The 25,837-nt window shown below is 42.1% G+C and overlaps 1 protein-coding gene across 1 annotated transcript in view; it reads left to right on the forward strand.

Annotated features, from left to right (window-relative positions):
- The window catches only part of PCED1B (PC-esterase domain containing 1B), a 171,651-nt gene that overhangs the window by 137,090 nt on the left and 8,724 nt on the right, over positions 1-25,837 (forward strand). Inside the window, 1 exon segment of the mRNA XM_074403184.1 lies at positions 12,951-13,071. The gene's annotated coding sequence lies outside the window, so the exon portion shown is untranslated.

Raw genomic sequence — 25,837 nt, forward strand, 5'->3', positions numbered from 1 at the left:
AAAAAAAAAAAAAAAAAACACACTTGTTCATTGAAATTCTATTTCCTCTGTGTTCTAAAAAACAGACATTTGTTTGAAGTTATTTGAAAGTTTTTAAAAAGTTTTGGATAGTATGGTTATTGATACTGCCCAGAAGTATTCTGTTATTATTCTTCCTTAACAAAGGAAGAATTTTTTTTTTTTTGAGACAAGGTCTCACTGTATCATTCAGGCTGGAATGCAGTGGTGCGATCTTGGCTTACTGCGGCCTCAACCTCCCACCTCAGGGTGATCCTCCCACCTCAGCCTCCAGAATAGCTGAGACTACAGGTGTACACAATCACACAGAGCTAATTTTTTGTATTTTTGTAGAGATGGGGTCTCACCATGTTGCCCAGGCTGGTCTTGAACTCCTGAGCTCAAATGATCTGCCTGCCTTCACCTCTCAAAATGCTGAAATTACAGACATGAGCCACTGCGCCAGGCCTGAAAGCCAATTTTTTTTTTTTTTTTTTTTTTTTTTTTTTTTTTTTTTTTTCTGAGACGGAGATTCGCTCTTGTTTCCCAGGCTGGAGTGCAATGGCGCGATCTTGGCTCACCATAACCTCCGCCTCCCGGGCTCAGGCAATTCTCCTGCCTCAGTCTCCTAAGTAGCTGGGATTATAGGCACGCGCCACCACGCCCAGCTAGTTTTTTTGTATTTTTAGTAGAGACGGGGTTTCACCATGTTGACCAGGATGGTCTCGATCTCTCGACCTCGTGATCCACCCGCCTCGGCCTCCCAAAGTGCTGGGATTACAGGCTTGAGCCACCGCACCCAGCCCGAAAGCCAATATTTTTAAGTTCATCTTTGAGAACCGGTATGTGTAAACCTGAACATCTATCTGAAAACAGGCCTTTAAGCTCTGCCCAATTATGAAGAAATATTTAAAGCCATTTAGATCAAGTACCATATTGCTTAGTATATTGATATTACAAATATAAAATTGTCTATATTCATTGTAAGCACCACAAATAAAATATAAATAGCACCTAGAGGATACTTACCATTCAGGCTTTGCAAAACTGATTCCAATGTGCTACAAAGATAATGAGAATTCATTAAGAACTCTTTGCACATAATAGAAGGATTAATATTTGCCACGACAGGGAGTTGATACTCAATAGAACATTCAAAGCTTCCATTCTTGGACTGGTAAAAGTCTGGAAAATTATGTCAAAATATGCCCATCAAGAAGTGATACTGCATTGCAGAAGCACGTGAGCTTCCAGGTTATGCCAGACTGGATGTTGCCTGGGAAACCATTACTGGTTTTTGCTACAGCTAGAAGAGAAGTCTATTCCTAAAGCGAAGATAGTTTCAGAACTTTCTGTCTCCAGTTCCTTCATAGCTTCTGCAGTCCTCACTGCTTACATGTCTTCTACCCACAGCCCCAGTTTGATCTGATTCTGTGTGGCCCCTGATTCCCAGATATTTGCCTGAATTTGACTCCTTCACATCTAGACATAATTAAAAAGAAAAAATTTAAAAACAGTTGCAAAGCTGCAAAACTGTTTGGTTTTACCTATGCAGCATCTTTTTATTTGAGCAAATGTTTAAAAATCAGAATACAGCTCATAAAAATCTATATTTACATTTTTCTTTATTGAAAAATAGGAATTTTGGCAGTTTAAAGCCGTATTCCCTCATGAAGTAATCTGCTAGAACAGAGTGGCCTCTGTGACAACAGTTTGCCGTAGTCCTCACTATTCACAATTGTTCCCAACACTGATCTTAGGTTTTATTATAGTGACATTATCCCGAAGAGCAATTTGGAAAGGCTCAGAATCCTGCAGTCTCCAGCTGCATGAGTCCTAAACCATAATTTATAATCTGGTAGCTAATGTGTTAGTCCTGCAAAGGCCGTCTAGTCTTCAGGTAGGAAGGGGGTTTGTTTTGGGAAGGGCTATCTATCATCTTTGTTTCAAAGTTATACTATAAACTAAGTTCCTTTCAAAGCTAGTTCAGCCTATACCCAGGAATGGTGTAACAGGTTGGAAGTTACAGGCAAGGTGGAGTCCGTTAGGTCAGATTTCTTTCACTGACATAATTTTCTGTTATAATTTTTGCAAAGGCAGTTTCAATAGTGTTTTTATAAAAAGGAGGAAAGAAATAAAGAGAGGGAAGAAGGGAGAAGGGACTGGCGGAAGAGAGAGAGAGAAAGAGGAAGGAAGGAAAAAGAAGGGGCAATGACCACTTAACCACCCAAGGGGTTCACCTTGCCAGCAGCCTTGACAGAGCCATTTCACCAAAATAAGGGAATTGAAATGAAGAAAGAATAATTCACACAGAGTTGACTGTGCGGGAGACCGTTTTATTATTACTCAAATCTGTCTCCACCAGCATTTGGAGAAAAGAGTTTTTAAGGACAATATGGGGGTTTGTGGGAAGCCAGTGAACCACGAGTGCTGATTGGTGAGGGATGAAATCATAAGGAGTAGAAGCTGTTTTCTTGCACTGAGTCAGTTCCTGGGTAGGGGCCACAAGATCAGTTGAGCCAGTTTATCGATCTGGATTAGTGTCAGTTGATCCAACACATGCAGGGTCTGCAAAATACCTCAAGCATTGATCTAAGGAGCAGTTTAGGGAGGGTCAGAATCTTGTAGCCTCCAGCTGCATGACTCCTATACCATAATTTCTAATCTTGTGGCTCATGTTATTCCCACAAAGGCCATCTAGTCCCCAGACAAGGAGGTCTGCTTTGGGAAAGGGCTGTTATCATCATTGTTTTAAACTATAAACTAAATTTCTCCCAAGGTTAGTTCAGCCTATGCCCAGGAATGAACAAGGACAGCTTGGAGGTTAGAAACAAGATAGAGTCAGTTAAGTTAGATCTCTTTCACTGTCTCAATCATAATTTTGCAAAGGCGGTTTCAACCATAGTCAGCACTCAATAAATACTAAGCGTAATATTGTCAATGATTGGCATCAGGCTTGGCCTCCTCCCTCCTTGGTGAGGACAAGGCAAAAGTTCACTTCCATATTTTTCAGTCTCTCTTTATATGAATTGATCATTTTTAAAATCCTAGGTTTTCTTTAGGGTACTGAGACAGGAGGATCACTTGAGGCCTGGAGTTCAAGACCAGCCTGGTCAATATAGTGAAACCCCATCTCTACCAAAAAGAAAAAAATCGCATATTCTTTAAGGGCCTTGTAGGGAAGTGAGGAAGTAAACCTGATGGTACTTACAGGTGCTGCCCTGTTTCTGCCTTCCACTCTGTGCTCTCAAATCCCAACACCACCAACATAAAGAAATGGTGATTAGATGGTTTAGCCAGCGTTTGCCCTTGCCTTAGGTAAATGGCTATCCAAATGGCCAGGGACTTTGACATACTCATCCAAACTGAAGCTGAGCCCAACTTAGCTGGCACTACCCAGGTGGAAGGGGCTTTGAATGGGATTTTAGCAAACAATCAGATGTTACCAAAATCTTAATAGTAGAAGAGCATGTAGAGTTACCCGGTGGTCTCTAGCTCAGAGCCTTGAGGGAATATCCTTTCAGGACCTAGATGGAGCCCCATGGTCAATGCACCAAGAAAATAAAGGGCTTTATAGCCTGAAGGTGACAGATGGAGGACTAAATTAGTTTAAATCTTTGTCCAAAATATATAAAACAAATTGCTAGGATAATATCAGTGTTGGTTTGAATAGCCTGTTGGATTGGCTGAGATGAAGTAAGGAGCTGGCAGCTGGGCTCATCTGGTAGCACAGATAAGAACCTAATTAGCTCTATGAAAGAGGAAGCCCTGGGCCACCTCTTCAGAGCTGTCTGAGGCCCAGGGGCACGTCTTCCAGCTGCCTGAGGCTGCTGCCCACTCCCAGTCCCACTGAGGGAAAGAAGTCTTTCTCCTGATAAAACAAGGATGACTCAGCAGATCAGCATGTGGGCAAGCAAAGCTCTCAACTACCTTTTCTCTTAGCATGGGTGACAGTGTGTATGCCCACTGACCTCCCTCCCTTTCTGTTTCCTTCTGTTGAACAAGCAATGAAAGAAAATGACAAGGATATCTTCCTTGCACAAACATGTAAGCATGCTTTCCTCTTCATCAGACATAATCACAGCTTAAAGAACTTGCATCAGTCTTGTGAGCTGGGTCCTGGCCCCTAACCCCTGACTACAATCGATTATTCTTAAGACATCTACTGAGGGAACTTATTCAGATAAAACATTTGAGGTTTTTTTTTTTTTTAATTTGAAGCTTTTCTATTTAAAGAATAATAAGCTCCTTCTCTAGTTTTCTTGAAAAAACTAAGCATGTGACAGGCAAAGGTTACAGATTTTTCATAGCTTACTTCCTCCTGAAATTCAAGTCTGTGGTTAATCAAGTTCTGTGAATGACAGTTTCTCTCTCGAATTTTGTAGGCTAACACAGCTCTCTGAACACCCATAGTTTGTTGTTTTTTGGTTTTTGTTTTTGTTTTTTTCCTGAGCAGTGTAAACAATTGTAATAAAGCTTTAAATAAATAAGCTATAAGAAATTTTCCCAGGGTCTTGATTCTGTGATCAAGCATCAAGGTCTCTGAACCGGCTGTCCTGAGACACATGCCTGAACTGAAAGCAGCCATACTGTTAAGGGATAGACTTGGTGCTGTAAACTTAGCCATTTTGGTTTTTGGTTTTTGTTTGTTCGTTTGTTTGTTTTGAGACAGAGCCTGGTTTCCCAGGCTGAAGTGCAGTGGCACAATCACAGCTCACTGCAGCCTTGACTTCCTGGGCTCAGGTAATCTTCCCACCTCAGCCCCCTGAGTAGCTGCTGAGTATAGCATGCACCACCATCCTCAGCTAATTTTTTTTTTTTTTTTTTTTTGAGATGGAGTCTCACTCTGTCGCCCAGGCTGGAGTGCAAGGTCATGATCTCAGCTCACTACAACCTCCACCTCCCCCAGGAGGTTCAAGCAATTCTCCTGCCTCAGCCTCCCGAGTAACTGGGACTACAAGCGTGCATCACCACACCACACCCAGCCAATTTTTGTATTTTTAGTAGAGACAGAGTTTCGCCATGTTGGCCAGGCTGGTCTCGAACTCCTGACCTCAGGTGATGAACCCACATCAGCCTCCCAAAGTACTAGGATTAGAGGCACTCCAGCCTGGTAACAGAGCAAGACTCTATCTCAAAAAAAAAAAAAAAAAAAAAAAGAAGGAATAATTATAATAAAAAATAAATATTATAATAAAAAATAAATATATTTCAGAGAAGCAACAAGAAACCATGTTAAAGAAAAGAACATCTAAAAGAAAAAGGAAGGTCAAAAAAAGTAACCCGTACCAATAGTTTTTTAAGTGATAATTGGGAAAAATACTTAAAAGCCTACGATTTTACCACAAAATGGAATAGTGATATACAATTAATTTATAAAACAAATAATGCAGTGTGGGCCAATCGTATGTACAAAGCAAATATTCATCAGAAAAGAATACGACCAGAAGCTACTTTTCATGCTGCTATTTTTTCATTTTCATGTTTTCAGTAGAATTTTTAAAATCCCTTTTCAGTAATAGAAGTTATACTCTAACATAAAGCCATAAATGCACTCCCAACATTGAATTCCAATTATCTGCTTGTGTTTTTCCCTCCCTATTCTGTGAGCTACAGAACACAGAGAAGACCATGTGCTACTCAACCTCAAATCTCAGGTGCTGGCTGGGCGCCATGGCTCAAGCCTGTAATCCCAGCACTTTGGGAGGCCGAGGCGGGTGGATCACAAGGTCAAGAGATCGAGACCATCCTGGTCAACATGGTGAAACCCCATCTCTACTAAAAGTACAAAAAATTAGCTGGGTGTAGTGGCGCCTGCCTGTAATCCCAGCTACTCAGGAGGCTGAGGCAGGAGAATTGCTTGAACCCAGGAGGCAGAGGTTGCGGTGAGCTGAGATCACGCCATTGCACTCCAGCCTGGGTAACAAGAGTGAAACTCCGTCTCAAAAAAAAAAAAAAAAAAAAAAAAAATCTCAGGTGCTAAGCACTGTGCCTGACTGAGGGGGCGCTGGATGAATGTGTGAAGAATAGCACACATCTAAAAATATTAAGCTTTCTATCTTCCTGGACAAAATAACCTATGGCCAGGCGTGGTGGCTTGTACACCTGTAATCCCAGCACTTGGGGAGGCTGAGGTGGGTGGACCACTTGAGGCCAGGAGTTCAAGGCCAGCCTGGCCAACATGGTGAAATCCCAACTCTACTTAAAAAAGATAATAATAATACTTAGCCGGTCGTAGTGGCACATGCTTGTAAATCCCAGCTACTCAGGAGTCTGAGGCAGGAGAATTGCTTGAACCTGGGAGACAGAGGTTGCAGTGAACCGAGATTGCACCACTGCACTCCAGCGTGGCAACAGAGTGAGACTCGATCTCAAAAAAAAAAAAAAAAAAAGAAAAAGAAAAGAAAGAAAAGAAAAGAAAAATAGCTGGGCACAGTGGCTCAGGCCTGTAATCCCAGCACTTGGAGAGGCTGAGGCGGGCAGATCATTTGAGCCTAGGAGTTTGAAGCCAGCCTGGGCAACATGGTGAAACCCCATCTCCACCAAAAATACAAAAAATTAGCAGGGCATAGTGGCTCACGCCTGTGGTCCCAGCTACTGAGGTTGGCAGGGGACTGAGGTATGAGGATCACTTGAGCCCAGAGGTAGAGGTTGCAGTAAGCTGAGATCATGCCACTGCACTTCAGCATAGGTGACAGAGCAAGACTCTGTCTCAAAAAAAAAAAAAAAAGTAAAGAGAATCGGAATTAGAAAACTAACCCTGTGGTTTAGAGGTAAGGGATATTGCTAAATAATGTAAGACCCATTTCTTGTAGGGTATTGAACTATTCTCTGTAAAGAGTTTACAACCTTAGAGAAAAAAATTCATGAACCATGGCTCTCTGGAACTATGAATCTGGGACCCAGGAAGCCTGGTCTTTAGTTCAAGATCAGTGGTTAACCTGTGTGGTTCAGACAGTTGCTCAATCTCCCTGAACTTCAACTTGACCTAAGGATGATTTCTGTCATCTACTCCCACTTGCGCAGTCTGTTCCTGCAGTGATGGTGTCACACCAGCCAATGGAACAGTGCCAATCAAACAAGGTACTTGTCAGTATTTAGTCATTTAAAGTATTATTTTGCATTACTAAAGCATGGATGCATGTTTACTAATTCCTGGAATAAAATGCTTAGCACATTGTATGTTTAAGCTTCACAACTGGAAGTGGGCCAGAGGGGTTGAGTAACTTTCCCAAAGTCATACAGCTTGTGGGTTTTTAATTTGGGACTCTAAACTCAACTTCTCTGCCTGCAAAGGCCATGCTCTGAACCCCTAAGCTACATTTGAACAGAATACAGAACTTACATGAAACATAAGAATTCTGCGTTTGTAGAAATGTTTAAGAAATCATGACAGAATGGGAATTTTTATAAATTCACATTTCTCATTTCATCCATCCTGAATAGTGAAATCACTGATTTGGCTTTTCTCGATCTATAACATCCCAAATCCCAACAACTATTGCCTTGCTCATCAACACGAAGTTTGCACGTACTGACTTAGTGCAGAATTTAGTTCTGTTACTGAATCGAACTTGAGAAGCTTTAATCTAGAATTTCAAAGTTCTTAATATGCTATCAGAGAAGATTTTCTACCCTAATAGAAACAAATTATTCATTATTCATATGTGCTTGAAAGTACTAAATGTGAGTGCTTTGAAGAGAAATTATCAAAAATACGCAGACCATTTTAAATCAGACGAGCAAGGAAAAAACATAGTTTTGTGATTTGCCAAATTTGGTCCAATCTGTTTAAGGCAGCCAGGAATAGATTTAAGCACATGCATACACTGGTCAGCTGAAATTAATGCACGTATAAGTATATATTTAGTTGGCTGATTTCTGGCCCGCTTATAGGATTCCCAAGAAGATTAGAAAAATAAGTTGTGTTCCTTAAAATAGAAAATGTAGATAAAATGATAATGGCTTGCATGAAGAAAAGTTTAAATTTCTCTGTGGCTGTAACTACTAACGAGTTGCTAATATTAAAGGATATCTGTGTGTGAAAGCAGATTCGCAGGGTAAAACATTATGCACATTTGTGTGTGCATAAGTTGTCATTATTGTTGAAGAAAAAGCCAAGTTTGGTAGGTAAAAAATAAAAGACCACTGAGCTTTTAAACATGAAATGGGGCCAGAATAACACTAGTTACTATAATAGCAATAGTAGCTGTCTACACAGAGCATAAGCTCTTGGAAGCAAGAAAGTCAGTTGAAAATCTCTTGATCTCAAACAACTTTATTTTAAGTTTAAAGAGTGTGATTATCATTTGCATTATTACAGTTCCTCTGTTCTCTGGTCTTGGAATGATTACAGAGGTTGTTCTTTTATTCTCCCAGTGCACAGACTAGCTGAAACCTCCAGAACTGAAAGATTTGCAATTCATTTATAGAATTGCTAGAAGTAAATAATGGCAGATTTTCAAAGTTATATAACAGACTACTCTGAATTATAAATACTAAGGATATCAGTTGAGTGCTGCCTTGATTGTATTAAATTTCGTGGTAATGACTGTACTAAAATTCATGGGGAAATGCAAGATAACTTTATTGATGGCCGTAGACAAGAGGAGGAAACTAATGTATAATGTATGGAATTAATTTTAAGCCACACACTGAGTAGACAGTGATATAAAGTAAAATGATATTTTTCAAAGAAAGACACTGTCATATTATCATCCAGTTTACATAAGTAGCGTACGATATAAAAAAAAAAACAAAACTAAGCCTTCAGAGCATGTAATTCAGTACTATTTTGAAATATGTTACTCTTGTTAGTTATTCTGTACTGCAGGGGAGGAATATGGCTTTCTCCATCCTTCTAGGTTTGTTGGCTGGGCTACAAATTAAGTTGACACAAAACAGATGAACAGAAGAAAAACCACTTTTGGCCTAGCTCAGTGGCTCATGCCTTTGAGAAGCTGAGGTGGGAGGATCACTCTAGGAGGTCAAGACCAGCCTGGGCAACATAATGAGACTAAATCTCAATTTAAAAAACAAAAAACGGTTGGGCGTGGTGGCTCACACCTGTAATCCAAGCACTTTGGAGGCCAAGGCGGGCTGATCACCTGAGGTTGGGAGTTCAAGACCAGCCTGACCAACATGGTGAAAACCTGTCTTTAAAAATAATAATAGCCGGGCGCGGTGGCTCAAGCCTGTAATCCCAGCACTTTGGGAGGCTGAGGCGGGTGGATCACGAGGTCAAGAGATCGAGACCATCCTGGTCAACATGGTGAAACCCCGTATCTACTAAAAATACAAAAAATTAGCTGGGCATGGTGGCGCGTGCCTGTAATCCCAGCTACTCAGGAGGCTGAGGCAGGAGAATTGCCTGAACCCAGGAGGCGGAGGTTGCGGTGAGCCGAGATCGCGCCATTGCACTCCAGCCTGGGTAACAAGAGCAAAACTCCGTCTCAAAAAAAAAATAAATAAATAAAAATAAAAATAAATAAATAAAAATAAAAATAATAATAATAGCTGGGCGCGGTGGCTCAAGCCTGTAATCCCAGCACTTTGGGAGGCCGAGGCGGGTGGATCACGAGGTCGACAGATCGAGACCATCCTGGTCAACATGGTGAAACCCCGTCTCTACTAAAAATACAAAAAACTAGCTGGGTGTGGTGGCGCGTGCCTGTAATCCCAGCTACTTAGGAGGCTGAGGCAGGAGAATTGCCTGAGCCCAGGAGGCGGAGGTTGCGGTGAGCCGAGATCGCACCATTGCACTCCAGCCTGGGTAACAAGAGCGAAACTCCGTCTCAAAAAAAAAAAAAAAATCGTAATAATAATAATAATAATAATTTTTTAAAAATAAAAAATAAAGAAAACCAAAAAAAAAAAAGGAAAAAACATGTTTAATTATGTGCACCCACACATGAAACTCAAAGAAAAGCCAGATGATGGAAGCTTACCCTGAGCTATAGGAAGGAACAAGGACTTGGGGCTTCTGTGAGAGCTAGTGACAAGTTACAGGATGGTGGTAAATAAAGGTTGTTTTGTTATATAAATAAAAAGCTTCCCAGGTAATAAAAGTTGTCTGAGAGCAGGACTTCCTGATAGATACTTTGACTAATGTAGATTTCTTTTATAAATATAAATATATTTTGTGGCCGGGCGCGGTGGCTCAAGCCTGTAATCCCAGCACTTTGGGAGGCCGAGGCGGGTGGATCACAAGGTCGAGAGATCGAGACCAACCTGGTCAACATGGTGAAACCCCGTCTCTACTAAAAATACAAAAAAAATAAGCTGGGCATGGTGGCGCGTGTCTGTAATCCAAGCTACTCAGGAGGCTGAGGCAGGAGAATTGCCTGAACCCAGGAGGCGGAGGTTGCGGTGAGCCGAGATCGCGCCATTGCACTCCAGCCTGGGTGACAAGAGCGAAACTCCGTCTCAAAAAAAAAAAAAAAAAAAAAATATATATATATATATATATATATATATTTTACAAAAGGACAGCTTTTCAGAGATACTCCTGTGTCTGCAGTTGCTCAGAATAATCAGCTTGAAATACGCCAAATAACTTTGGGGTGGCATATTTTTTATTTTTATTTTGAGATGAAGTCTCACTGTCACCCAAGCTGGGGTGCAGTGGTGCAATCTTGGCTCACTGCAATTGCTGGGTTGAAGCGATTCTTTTTTTTTTTTTTGAGACAGAGTTTCGCTCTTGTTACCCAGGCTGGAGTGCAATGGCACGATCTCGGCTCACCGCAACCTCTGCCTCCTGGGTTCAGACAATTCTCCTGCCTCAGCCTCCTGAGTAGCTGGGATTACAGGCACGCGCCACCATGCCCAGCTCATTTTTTGTATTTTAGTAGAGACGGGGTTTCACCATGTTGACCAGGATGGTCTCGATCTCTTGACCTCGTGATCCACCCGCCTCGGCCTCCCAAAGTGCTGGGATTACAGGCGTGAACCACTGCACCTGGCCGAAGTGATTCTTAAGGAGCTGGGATTAGGGGTATCTAGGGGTGGCATATTCTGATCTTCTGTAGTCATGCATTGGGGTAGTATATTTTAAGCCCCAACAGTACCATTTGATGGAGAAATATTGAATTTATCCCGAAGTGTTTAAAACATCTATAGAGGCCAGGCGTGGTAGCTCACCCCTGTAGTCCTACCACTTTGGGAGGCCAAGGCAGGCAGATCACCAGGTCAGGAGTTCAAGACCAGCCTGGCCAAGATGGTGAAACCCCATCTCTACTAAAAATGCAAAATATTAGCCAGGCATGGTGGCGCAGGCACCTGTAATCCCAGCTACTCGGGAAGCTGAGGCAGAGAATTGATTGAACCCGGGAGGCAGAGGTTGCAGTGAGCTGAGATGGCACCACTGCACTCCAGCCTGGGTGACCAAAAAAAAAACAAACAAACAAGCAAACAAAAAACCACCTATAGAAGGCTCACTGTTTTGAGAAAAACTTTTAAAACTTCATTTTCTCTCTCTTTTTTTTCTGATTCATTTTTTTCATTTTTTCCTTTTCTTTTTCATCTTGGTACTTGTAAGGAAAATTATATTCCCCTCCCTGAAATCATATTATTCCAGATAAAAGAAAACACCTAATCAATCAGGACCATCTCCCCTGCCATGCCACCCTGTTTTTTTTTTTTTTTTTTTTTTTTTTGGTGTCTTTGCTCTTGTCACACAGGTTGGAGTGCAGTGGCACAGTCTCCGCTCACTGTAACCTTTGCCTGCCAGGTTCAAGTGATTCTCCTGCCTCAGCCTCCCAAGCAGCTGGGATTACAGGCACCTGCCACCACACCCAGCTAGTTTCTGTATTTTTAGTAGAGATGGGACTTCACCATGTTGGCCAGGCTAGTCTCGAACTCCTGACCTCAGGTGATCCACCTGGCTTGGCCTCCCAAAGTGCTGGGTTTACAGGCTTGAGCCACCATGCCTGGCTGACCATCTCCCTTTTAAGCACGCTGTCCCCTTGAGTTACCTGCTGGTTTCAAATACAACACTAGGGGAGGAAGCAGAAAGTTCTTGTCTTGCTCTGCCATGTACTGTGTCTACTGAAGCCAGTGGCTCAGGCGTGTGATTTCCTGTAGTGTGGACTGGGCTATTCTTCCATCAAGAGGGCAGTGAAGAGATGAAGTGAAAGGATTTAAAAGCAGGTTGTGGCCAGGTGCAGTGGCTCTCGCCTGTAATTCCAGCACTTTGGGAGGCAAAGGCTGGTGAATCACCTGAGGTCAGGAGTTCGAGACCAGACTGGCCAACATGGTGAAATCCTGTCTCTACTAAAAATACAAAAATTGGCCGGGCACGGTGGCTCACGCCTGTAATCTCAGAACTGTGGGAGGTGGAGGCAGGCAGATCATCTGAGGTTGCGAGTTCGAGACCAGCTTGACCAATGTGAAGAAACCTGGTCTCTACTAAAAAAAATACAAAATTAGCTGGGTGTGGTGATACATACCTATAATCCTAGCTACTTGGGAGGCTGAGGCAGGATAGTCTCTTGAACCAGGAGGCGGAGGTTGCTGTGATTAGTTAGAAAAGGAGAGTTCTTCTTACCGTTTCCTTGTTTCTTTCTTCTCACTTCCTCCTTTTCCCTCCTGACCACCTTTTCAGCTGTGAACACACCACACCAGCAAGAACAATAAGAGCCGAGGGTCTGAATTGTTCAATCAAAGGAAGAGTCAAAATAAGCTACACCCAGATTACTGAGAAAGGTGAAATGAAAACAAGCTCAAAACCAAATTCCAGGAAGACGCTGTCTTTTGTATTGACTTACCATTTCGTGTTTTCGTACATGTCAAAGTCTTGAAGCTTCGGTCACTAGTCTTCCGCTTCCTAAAGCAAGAAAGTAAATGCTGACTCGTTTTTGCCATTTGCCCCAGATGCTACCGGAAATGTCATCTTCTCCCCAGACACTGGCTTGCAAGCATAGCAGCACCCAGAGGCTAACTTATTTCCCTTGCAGCCCAAGCTCTGAGATCTCCCATCTGGCCACAATGATCTGCAGGAGAGGAAGAAAGCTAACTAGGGACGAGATCTAGAATCAACTGAGAGAGATGCTTAAAAATCACCAGTTACTTTAATGAGTAAGTACTTTTCAGTTTTTCCATTTTATTTGAAACATTAAGCTGGCATTTCTGACCAGCCTTTCTTGAGACTGTCATTTCTTGAGCACATACTGTAGAGACAAATCAACACCCTAGCCTGCTCCAGCCCACCCCATGTAACATTAAAGAGACAACTGGTGTTTGGCAATAACAAAATTAGTGATTGATAAATTAGTAAATGTATTAAAATGGTCGGTGAAAGGAAACGCCAACTCAGCTGTGAAGTAGAGAAGGAATGTGAGGCATCGGTTGTCTGAAATCTTGTATGTTGTGGTTGACCACAGGGGCTTGGCATCAGTTTTTACTCACAGCACTGCTTCTTATAAAATGGATGACCTTGGGCAGATTACTCAATCTGTTAGCCTTAATTTTTAAATGTGTAAAATGGAGAAAATTAGAGTAGGTAGTCCAGGTGCGGTGGCTCACAATTGTGAGTATCCATGTACTTTGGGAGGCGGAGGCAGGTGGATTATTTGAGTCTGAGTTCAAGACCAGTGAAGGCAACCTGATAAAACCCTGTCTCTAAAAATATATATAAAAATGAGCTGGGCATGGTGGCACAGGCCTGTAGTCCCAGCTACTAGGGAGGCTGAAGTGGAAGGATCAATTGAGCCTGCAGAGTTGCTACAGTGAGCCATGATATTGCCACTGAATTCCATTGTGGGCAACAGAGTGAGACCTTGTCTCAAATAAATAAATAAATAAAGTATGTATTTCCTAGGGTTCCTTTTTTTTTTTTTTTAAATAGACTGAGTCTCACTCTGTTGCCCAGGCTAGTGTGCAGTGGTGCTATCTTGGCTCACCACAACCTCTGCCTCCCAGGTTCAAACGATTCTTATGCCTCAGCCTCCCAAGTAGCTGGAGTTACAGGCATATGACACCACACCCAGCTAATTTTTATATTTTTTGTAGAGACAGGGTTTCACCATATTGGCCAGGCTAGTCTTAAACTCCAGACCTCCGTTGATCCATCCACCTCAGCCTCCCAAAGTTGCTGGGATTACAGGCATGAGCCATGGTGCCTGACCTTCTTAGAGTTCTTAAGAATAATAAAGAGATAAACTGGGGCCGGGCGCGGTGGCTCACGCCTGTAATCCCAGCACTTTGGGAGGCCGAGGCGGGTGGATCACGAAGGTCAAGAGATCGAGACCATCCTGGTCAACATGGTGAAACCCCGTCTCTACTAAAAATACAAAAAATGAGCTGGGCATGGTGGCGCATTCCTGTAATCCCAGCTACTCAGGAGACTGAAGCAGGAGAATTGCTTGAACCCAGGAGGCGGAGGTTGCGGTGAGCCAAGATCGCGCCATTGCACTCCAGCCTGGGCAACAAGAGCGAAAATCCATCTAAAAAAAAAAAGAGATAAACTGGTAAAACATGTTAATACTTTTTGGAGAGTATGTTAAATAATTAGTTTTGCTAAATAACAAGTTAAATGCGTGATTTAACTGGAAATCTCCCTTAACCACTAAGCCCACCTTCTAGATATGCTAAGGTGGCTCAGAATAACAATAGCAGTGAGCATTTGTAGCGTTTACACAGCTTTTCATTTGATTTTCACAATTAACTCTAAGGTAGGCAGTGCGGAGCTGTTGACTTATTTTTGGAGCTGGAGGAGAAAAGAGAAGCAGGAGTTCAGCTGAACAGGGCAGCAGAGAGAAAAGCCCCTGGGTTCATGGCTGGCTCTGAAGAGGGAAAAACCATAGCCTGGGGAAAGGCCTAATACCAGAAGTTAGTCTGTGTGCCTGGGAAGCGGGGCATTCATTTCTCCAGCACAGATTCTTGTTCCTCAGTCCCTGGACTTCGCTTGTAGCTTGAAACTGGCAAGTCCTCAGTTGCGCAGCCAACAGGGAAAGCAATGGGAGCTCAAGTTTCCAGAATCCTCTACAACATAGTGTAAGTAAAAGCCAAGACAGAGACAGTGTCTTGCCCTGTCATCCAGGCTGGAGTACAGTGGTGGCATCACAACTCACTGCAGCCTCAAACTCTTGAGCCCAAGGAATCCTTGCACCTCAACCTCCTGAGTAGCTGGGACCACAGGAGTGCGCCACCACGTCCTGCTAATTTTTAAATTTTTTTTTTTTTTTTGGAGAGACAGGGATCTAGGCTGGACTTGAATTCCTGGTCTCAAGCAATCCTCCCTCCTTGGCTCCCAAAATTTTGGGATTTCAGGTGTGAGCCACTCTACCTGACTGAGACTTGCTTTTATAATCTCACTTTTAAATTCAAAAAAAATTTTTTCATAGACCGGGCGCCTACGGAAACAGGTTGGCTCAGGCCTTATAATCCCAGCACTTTGGGAGGCCTAGGTGAGTGAATCACCTGAGGTCAGGAGTTCAAGACCAGGTGAAACTCAGACTCTACTAAAAATACAAAAATTATCTGGGCATGGTGGCATATGCCTGTGATCCCAGCTGTTCCAGAGGCTAAGGCAGGAGAATCACTTGAGCCCATGAAGGAGGAGTTGCAGTGAGCCAAGATCGCACCACTGCACTGGAGCCTGGGCTACAGAGCAAGACTCTGTCTCAAAAAAGAACGAAAGAAAGAAAGAAAGAAAGGAAGGAAGGCTGGACGTGGTGGCTCACGCCTGTAATCCCAGCACTTTAGGAGGCCAAGGTGGGTGGATCACAAGGTCAGGAGTTTGAGACCAGCCTGGCCAATATGGTGAAACCCCGTCTCCAATAAAAATACAAAAATTATCTGGGCATGGTGGCAGGTGCCTGTAATCCCAGCTACTTGGCAGGCTGAAGTAGGAGAATCACTTGAACCTGGGAGGTGGAGGTTGCAGTGAGTGAATCACGACACTGCACTCCAGCCTGGGCAACAGAGCAAATCTCCACCTCAAAAAAACAAAAAAATAAAAAGAAAAGAAAAAAATTTTTCCATAGAAACACTGTTACACATAGAATTTAGATACTACAAAAATAGTAATAATAATAACAATAATAAAATAATATCCATTTTTAAAACTCTTTTGTGTAATCCCTTCAGAGAAGCATAGGTGCTATCTCCCCCGTTTAAAAGATGAAATACTAAGTAGCACAAAGATAAAGTAAGCATTAGAAGTGGAAGAAATCCAGGCCTGCTGACTCAACCCCAGATTCCTGTGACGAGTAAATGGACTTTTGTGGCTAGTCCTGGAGCAGAATTGTCAGAATCCAACCTGTTCATCACTTGGAAGCACTCCTCATTATTAGCTCTCCAATTGCCCTACTTTTTTTTTTTTTTTTTTTTTTTTTGAGACAGAGTTTCACTCTTGTTACTGGAGTGCAATGGCACGACCTCGGCTCACCACAACCTCCACCTCCTGGGTTCAAGCAATTCTCCTGCCTCAGCCTCCTGAGTAGCTGGGACTACAGGCACGTGCCACCATGCCCAGCTGATTTTTAGTATTTTTAGTAGAGACGGGGTTTCACCATGTTGACCAGGATGGTCTTGATCTGTTGACCTCATGATCCATCCACCTCAGCCTCCCAAAGTGCTGGGATTACAGGCTTGAGCCACCGCGCCCGGCCTGCCCTACTTTTTTATCCATATGAACTTTTAATTCAGCCACTTGTGGGAATCTAGAGTAGTCAGCATAAGCCGAAACATTTGAAACACAAATAAAGCTTTAGTGCAGCCCTGGGTTTTCTGCTGGCTTTTAAGAAGGCTAGCTAACGGAGTGATGAAAATTGAACTAAGTTACTTCACACCCGCTTTGTTTTCTCATGGAAAAATTTAAAGCTACACACAAAATATTGTTTTGTTTTTCAACAGAGAGTAACAAAGCTACATGCAAACATTTTTTTCTAGATAAGATGATTTTTTTCCCTCTTATTTTAAACAAATATTTATAGCTGAGATTAAAAGCTCAGGCTTTGGAGCCACACTTCTTCCTAAAGAAACAAAAGGAAACCTTAAGCTTATCTAATCGATGGGAAGATTCACTATCATTAACAGGTGTGGTGATGTGAGCCTAAAGTCCCAACTACCCAGGAGGATGAGGTGGGAGGATTGCTTGGGCTTGGGAAGTTGAGGCCATGATCATGCCACTGTACTCCCAGGTGACCAAGTGGGACCCTGCCTCAAAGAAAAGAAGATGATACATTGTCAAAAGAATAGTTCTGCCATTTACTAGCTGGGCAATCTTAGGCAATTTATTTATTTTTAATTTATTTTTTGAGACAGAGTCTCGTTCTCTCACCCAAGCTGGAGTGTAGTGGCATGATCTTGGCTCACTGCAACCTCCACCTCCCGGGTTCAAGCTACTCCTGCCTCAGCCTCCTGAGTAGCTGAGATTACAGGTGTGTGCCACCACACTGGGCTAATTTTTGTATTTTTAGTAGAGACTGGGTTTTACCATGTTGACCAGGCTGACCTTGGAAGATCTACCCACCTCAGCCTCCCAAAGTGCTGGGATTATAGGCAGGAGCCACCACACCCGGCCAACCTTAGGCAATTTATACAACCTCTCCATGCTTCAGGTTACTCATTTGTAAAATGGAGAAAGTAATATTTCCTCCCTCACCGGGTTGTGAGAATGGAGTAGACCTGGCACAAATTGAGTGCTCCGTGAGTGCTGGTGATTATTAGGCACAGGCACTGGGTCCTGAGGGGTACAAGAATGGGTGAGACCGCTTCTGCCATCCAGAACTGGCATAAAAGAAGGTAGAATGGCACCTGACAGTTAATTCTAGAACAAAAGAGAAGCAAGGGTTAAGTCATCCCTCAAAGGAAGGAGAGATTTTTCTGTCTGGGAGAGTAAGGAAGGCTTTCTAACAAAATTGTCTTTTAACGTGGGTCTTAATGAAGGAACAGAATTTCGGTAAGAGGAAAGGGCCTGGGGAACATTCAAAGGTGAGTCAGAAACAAACATAAAGATGAGAAAAAGCTCTCTGGGCTTCCACAAAACCTATCCTTCCCCGCAGCCTTTCTGAAGATCCCAAGAAGAAAGGATCATATCCCAAGATATAAAAAGTTAACAGAATGCAATGAATTTGAACTTTTAAACCTAGATGATGAAGTTTTACAGTAGAAAACATATAAAACTAAAACAATACCATTTTAAAAATAATGCTTTAATCAAATACAAACTTTTTAAGGACTAAGAAAACTTTGGGGAAAGTAAAAAATTTAACCTTAAAACCAAAAACAAATATGACATTGATCACTGTGCTCAGCTTTCCAAAATATACTGCAACATTCCACTCCTACCTAAAATATATCTTCAATATATATATATTGTTTCCACTATTCGTTAGACATCAAATTTTTTTTTTCTTTTTAAGAAACGGGTGTCACTATGTTGCCCAGGCTGGTCTTGAACTTCTGGGCTCAAGGGATCCTCTTACCTCAGCTTCCCAGGGTCCGGGATTACAGGCATGAGTCACCACTCCCAGCCAGCATAAAAATTTTTAAGTGATTGCTAGGATACAGATTTGCTTAATTATTTATTCATAACTGAAACAAAACCAGTCATCAAAAATAAACATGACTTTATCCACATGTTGTACCCATGCGAGTCAAGGAACGCGCCCCATTCTGAGATTAAATTATGAGTCCTTTATTATGCCAGCGACTGAGAGGTGGCTAACGCCCCAAATTCTCTCAGCCCCTAAGAAAAAGTTAGGTGGTCTTTTATACCCTAGTTTTGAAGGGGAGGGGGAGCTTAGCTGAAGCAAATTTTCACAACAGCAGAGTAAGCAAAAAGTTAAAAGATAAACTGATACATGGGAAGTAAAACAGTGGCAGGTTCAAGGGGTAAAGTCATCATGAAAGACATACAACTTATAGATAATGGGGGCTTTGGGTGCTTGACAGCACCTGCATTCCCAGGCTCTGCTGGTACCACTTAACTTGGCCTCTTATCAACAAATGCATTCCTGGAGATGCCCAGTGTCAGCCTGCCCCAGCTACATACTACAGTTACATACTTAATGGTGGGAAAATAACTAAAATGAAGAAGCTAAGATGGAGTCTGTCCGGCTCAAGGAGCTAACATAAAGCCTGAACAGCTTTTAGTCTGAGAGAGTTAGTTTTAGCTGGCAAAAAGCAGGTTATCACACACACATTTCAGAAACAGTTTATTTCCACTCAATTTTGTATTCCCAGCCAGTGCTTCAAGCAAAATTATACAGCAGCTCTCTGAAACTATATGGTGAGAGTCTGCTACCATCATTCCCATTGTTGGTCAGTGCAATATTTACCTTTAGGGAGACTGTTCAAAGGTCACTGGACAATTATGTGAGGAATTCAGCCACAGTTTGAGGGGAGGATAAATGAGTGTCTAGCTGTCGTGGACCGTCCGGGACGGGTAGGCACGTCTGCCTGGGGGTCTCTCGACCTGCAAGAGGGTCCCAATACCTGGAAGAGGGAGTGCGCCTGGAAAATTAATAAAGACAGAGAGAGAGAAAGCGAGGCATCTGGAGGGCTGATAGGCTGTGCCTAAACAGCAAATTTTATTTTTCAAAGGCCAGGAATAAATACATTTTCTTGGCTTTGGTTTACCTCATAGTAAGAGGAATGTAAATGTATGCCTCACATGGCCTATACAATAGAGAAGTCAGATATGGGATCAAGTTGTAAAAAGTAACAAAATTTTCTACAATCACAAAGTTTGTTTGCATCCAAACATTATTCACAAAGCTTGTTTATATCCAAACATTGTTCACAAGGCTTGTTTACATCCAAACATCATTCCTCCTGGCTGCAGGTATCTCTGGTTTGACCTTGTTTTAGAACTGAGATGTGAAAAGTTTTTTTGGTTTTGCTCATCAGAATATCTTTTAATCAGATTCTCCTTTGTCTACTCCTGACTCAACTTAACTCAACTTCCCCATTCAGGAATCTCTGAGTCAGGAATCAAAGCCATCCCTTATGGTGGCATTTTGCTTTGCAAATATCGACAGTTAAACCATTATCTAGGGTACAAGGCAATTAGGTAAGTAAAGGTTAAAACTTATTCTTAAAGTCATAAAAAGGTTAAAAGCAGGCACTGGTTGCTGGTAGGGGGTTACTCGGTCTAGCAGCAACGCATAGTTTTAGGCCCAAACGATATTGTGGTTGATATTAGAAACTGATCATTCATCTTTCAGTTCCTATATTCCCGGATAGCTCGACTGCCTCCAGTAGGAAACTGTGTTTGGGATCAAATTCACCGTATAGTGAGACTCACGCCTTTTAGGGGTCTCACAAGGGAGTGTTCCCCACATCTAGTGAATTGGAAAGTGGCTGGGTGCAGTAGCTTATGCCTATAATCCCAGCACTTTGGGAGGCCAAAGCAGGAGGACTGATTGAAACCAGGAGTTCGAGACCAGACTGAGCCACAAAACTAGAGCCTGTCTCCACAAAAAATTAAAAAAAAAAAAAAAAAAAAAAAAAAAAAACTACCTGGGCATGATGGTACACACTTGCCATCCCAACTACTCAGCAGGCTGAGGCAGGAGTATCGCTTGAACCAGGGAGATAAAGGTGTAGTGATCACACCATGGCACTCCAGCCTGGGCGATAGAGTGAGACCTGTCTCTTAAAAAAAAATAAAAAGAGAGAGAATTGGGAAGTGAGGGAGGCCTGCATAGACTGTTTTTCCTACTCCCTGCTCCCCACCCCCAGAGAACTTTATTCTCTCCACCTGACTATGTCTGGAACTCAGGAGACAGGTCTGGGCCAGAGACAAAGATAATAGCTACATTCGCTGAGCACATGTGGTGGTGTCATGCTAATGACTTTACATATTTTCATGGAACCCTCACTTGTTAAGAAAACTGTAGTAATATTGTGCCCATTTTATTGGTGAGGTTTCTTCAGAGCAGAGAAGTTGCTTAATAAGCCCAGGAACTGAAGGACTAGTAAGCAGTGGAGCAGGATCTAAATCCAGGGGGCCGACCCCAGAGCCCTCCCTCTCAGCCACTGTGCTTTATTGCCACAATTCTCAGTCATCTACATACAAACAGGAATTGATAAGGGGATAGTCCGTTGTTATCATCCAGACCAGGACTCATGGGTTTGGGGTGCTACTAATCATTCCGGGGAAACAGGCAGAAACCAGAACTGTTTGGGGCAAATAGGGGCATATGGTTACCTCCTTGCCTGACACTCTGAAAATGGGTAGACATCCAAGGATAAGAATGTTGAAAAAGAGAAGAAAGGAGCCCTTCAGTGGGCCTTGAGAAAGACTGGGAAGTGGAGGAGGAAAAAGAAAGAGAGAAAGACCAACATTTGGGAAACTGAGAAAGAGAAACCCTCAAAGGATATTGGGGGAGGGCAGGGTGTCATGAATACACGGACTCAAGGGCTGGGTTTCTCAGAGGGAGCAGTCAGTATCGCCCCCACCCCTCATGCTGTAAAAACCAAAAAGTGGCCACTGAAAAGAGCAACAAGGGAAACATCCGTGATTTAGTAACAAACATTTCTTTGCTTTTGTGCAGTCAGATGCCAAATTAAAGTAAACGGAGGAGTGAGTGGGAGGTGGGGCCCAGACCTAGACACAGTCAGTGCAAGCAAGTCTTTTTAAAAATGTGGCCTTGGAGCGGAGGCAAAAGATAGGACTGTCCTGGAGGTGGAGTCAAAGACGTTTTCTTTCTTTTTCAAAGCAAGAAACTAGAATGTGTTTAATGCTAAAAGGAAGGATCCAGGTCAAGGAGGGTAAAGAAAATGCAGAATGCTAATTATCCCCTCACTGGGGGTATCCTGAAGCAAAGTCCCTGAGCTGCTGAGGGAGCTTTACAACTAAGGAGGTACCTTTCTGCCTTTGCAGGAGGGTGGGAAACTGGGTGAGGATTTGAAGGTTTCGGAGGAATCCAGGCGGGGTTCTGTCTGCAGGCCTGTGTTTTCTCTGGAATCGTTGTGGGGAGGGCTTGCTGACTCAAAGGATTAGAGGGCCCTACTGTCTGGCAGGCCTTGTATTAGGCTGCTAATGTACAATCTCTTTTCATCTTCACTATTATTCAACGAGGTAGGTAATATTATTCCCTTTTTACAGAAATGGAAACTGGTTCAGAACTGTGGGCAACCAGTCCAAGAGCATGCAGCAGGCCAGGAGCAGAGTCCATCTCTGGCTTCTTTGTGTCTTGGAGTTGAAAGCCAGGCACCACCTCCTGGTGTCTTTCATTTGTGTTAAAGGGGTAATAGGTAGGAAGTTAGCAAATATACTTTGAATAATGACTCAAGACCATCATGTAGAGGTTTACCATAGACTGTACATGATTGAAATCACGCTTTTGTGTTTACGACTTGCTTTGACTATTTACTTTAGGGAATATTTACGAAAGGTTGTAAGACAAAAGTTTTAAAAGTCAGGTCACTGGAATGCATGGTCCATAGTTTTACCTTTTGTTTTTATAGGAGAAGTTACTTGCGTATCAGTTATTTTTTTTTCCCCACCGTTCCTCCCACGTATCAGTTATTAAGAACCTCCATTTCATTCATAAAAATGCCCTCTGCATTTCTTTCTGTAATCTATAGGAGTTGTTTACATTAGGCTATTATTATGGGGAAAATATGCTGCTTTAAGAATGTTTATACTTGGTCATTTTCAGACTGAAAGTGTTTGAGTGTCTTCTGTTGATAGTTTATTTAAAAAGAATTACAAATTTCAGATTGCAGCCTAGTAGGAATGATACAAATTGAATATATCCGAAGTGATTCCTGCCTCCACAAAGTAAATCTATGATTACATGGTGCCCAGTTTGAAGATCTTTATTCTAGTTTACATTTTTCATTTAGCTCGCATGACTTTAGGTGTGTTTAAGAACCAGCTTAGGCCGGGTGCGGTGGCTTAAGCCTGTAATCCCAGCACTTTGGGAGGCTGAGGCGGGTGGATCACAAGGTCAAGAGATCGAGACCATCCTGGTCAACATGGTGAAACCCTGTCTCTACTAAAAATACTAAAAATTAGCTGGGCATGGTGGCCTGTGCCTGTAATCCCAGCTACTCAGGAGGCTGAGGTAGGAGAATTGCCTGAACCCAGGAGGCGGAGGTTGTGGTGAGCTGAGATCGCGCCATTGCACTCCAGCCTGGGCAACAAGAGCGAAACTCCGTCTCAAAAAAAAAAAAAAAAAAAAAAAGAACCAGCTTAGAAATACAGGCAGTATGGTGCAGTTTCATGATGTGGGGTTTCACAGGGGAAGCCTAATCGTTGTTGGGGGATGTGAGCCAAATGTATAGTGACAGCTGTCACAGCCCTAGATATACCCAGGTGCTCTCTAAATTTTTACTGAATTACTTAATAGACTGCAGATATGAGACCTACGTAGGAAGTGAGGTCATTGAGGGTAGAGGATTCAAATCAGTTAACAGTCTTTCCAGTGATTGTTTGGCAATTACTTTTTTTTTTTTTTTTTTTTTTTTCTCTCTTTTTTTGACACGAAGTCTCACTCTGTCACTCAGGCTGAAGTTCAGTGGCACAATCTCGGCTCATTGCAACCTCTGCCTCCCAGGTTCAAACGATTCTCCTGCCTCAACCTCCCAAGTAGCTGGGATTACAGGCGCATGCCACCATGCCCGGCTAATTTTTGTATTTTGGGTAGAGACTCGGTTTCGCCATGATGGCCACGTTGGTCTTGAACTCCTAACCTCAAGTGATCTGCCCACCTTGGCCTCCCAAAGTGCTGTGATTACAGAATTGAGCCACTGCACTGGCCTGGCAATTATTTTTCTATTGCATTACTTACCACAGCATAGCATCTACCAGTAGTTTTCTGTATTTTTTATTTGCTCCTAAAGCCACTTTTTAAAATAGGCCTGCATTGCTTCCTCCGCTTTGGTTTTGTATGGGACATTGGATTTAACTGACTTGCCTCAAATCAAATTATGAGTCTCTAGAGAATCCTCAGTCCACAAGTCATGAAATTTTCCCAAAGAAAAGTTCAAATTGTTTGCTTTTCTTTTTCCTTTCAAAACTATATATGGCATGTAATTTAATTTTTGACAAGTTTAAATTCACTTAGAAAACTAAGCAAATGTCAAAACATAGGTAAATTGTACAGGTGAGTTCATTAAAAATAATTCCCTATTTGTACCATCCGTACCACTAAAATTTAAGAGAATCTTAGAAAGTTCAAACTTGGTTAGATTCCCCAAAATGCAGTTATAAGGAAATTAACCATTTACATTTCCAGTACAATACTGTATTAAGACAGTTGGTCATATGCAAGAAACTTCTAAGTTAGTTACAAGTACTTCCTACAACAAGTCAAAACATCCTAATTGCTAGTGACTATCTCTGTGGTTTAAAACTTCTCTACAGGGTCTCTAGAGCAACTGGCTTATTTCAGAGTCCCTCTTGTTGTAACTAAAGATCAATGAGAAAACATCAACATAATTACTATAAAACATTAATGAAAAATAAATGCTGTGTGTTTGGTTTGTGATCATTGTACAACAGTCTGTGAGTTGTAATTTATAGCTTAGAAAGCTATTCAAAAATTAATTATCCCCAAACAGGGAAATATAAACAAGCTCCTGGAAAGGCATTTATTGTGGCAGTAGACATTATTAATGCATATTTCTGTGACAGCTTTAGCCTAAGCCCAAAGTTTACCTTGAGAACAGAAAAAAAAAACATGAAACTACTTATAACTATGATTTTTTAAATTACCATGAAAGTTTTTTTTTAAATTCTGTTTTAATTTGAAGTCACAATCAGTTCCCAATGATTGTTCATAAACCTCCCTCTGGCTTGACTCTTCTAACAGTCTCTGGTGCTTCCTTTACATGCATCAATTTTAGCAGCCAGCTCTTTAAGTGCCCATTTCCTTACCCCGCCTCTTGAGAGAAGAGATTGCCCTTTTTTTTGAGACAGTCTCGCTCAGTCACCCGGCTGGAGTGCATTGGTGAAATCTTGGCTCACTGCAACCTCTGCCTCCCAGGTTCAAACAGTTCTGCCTCAGCCTCCTGAGTAGCTGGGATTAGGGGTGCATGCTACTACGCCCAGCTAATTTTTTATATTTTAGTAGAGACGGGGTTTCAACATGTTGGCCAGGCTGGTCTCAAACTCCTGACCTCAAGAGTGATCCGCCCACCTTAGCCTCCCAAAGTGCTGTGATTACAGGCCCAGCCAAAATTGCATTTTCATTCCTACTCCTTGCACCCAGTGCGATATTTGGCTCTCAGTGATCCTTATTAAGTTAATGAGTGAACCTATAAAATAGTTACCAAAATAAATAAGTGTACTTACCAAATCTGAAAAAAATTCCTAGGCTTAAAAGATCACTGATCTGGCCGTTTTCGAATCCTTTTTTTTGTTTTCATTTTTTATAAATAAAAAGAGCTAGGAAAATGGGTGCTATCTACCTTTTTTTTTTTTTTTTTTTTAATCAGAGAAGGTTTATGTCTCCAAATTATTTTTCTATACTCACTTCCTTAGAAGTCATTTTGGTTTTGTTAAGTTTGCTTGGCCTCTCTTAGCTTAAATGATTCTTTCCCACAGTGACAGTCTTGAGGGTGTCAGATTTTGTTTGTCTTTTTTTTTTTTTTTTTTTTGAGAAAAAGAATAATAAGAAAAAGAATAAAGAAGAAGAAGAAAGAGAAAGAGGAAGAGGGAGAGAGGATGGGGGTATTGCTTTGTTGCCTGGGCTAGAATGCAGTCTAAATATGGGTATGCCTATAATTGTCCTTAATAATGGAGACATGAAAGAAAATGAGGGAAGAGAGTAACAAACAAGGAGCCAACCAACATTTCGTTTAAACTTCTAAGTTGATATGATGCGGTACTGATAAGAGTGTACATTTTGTGTAAAATGGAGAGCTCTATAAATGTTAATTA

This window comes from Saimiri boliviensis, chromosome 7 (assembly GCF_048565385.1).
Source record: "Saimiri boliviensis isolate mSaiBol1 chromosome 7, mSaiBol1.pri, whole genome shotgun sequence".
NCBI lineage: Eukaryota > Metazoa > Chordata > Mammalia > Primates > Cebidae > Saimiri > Saimiri boliviensis.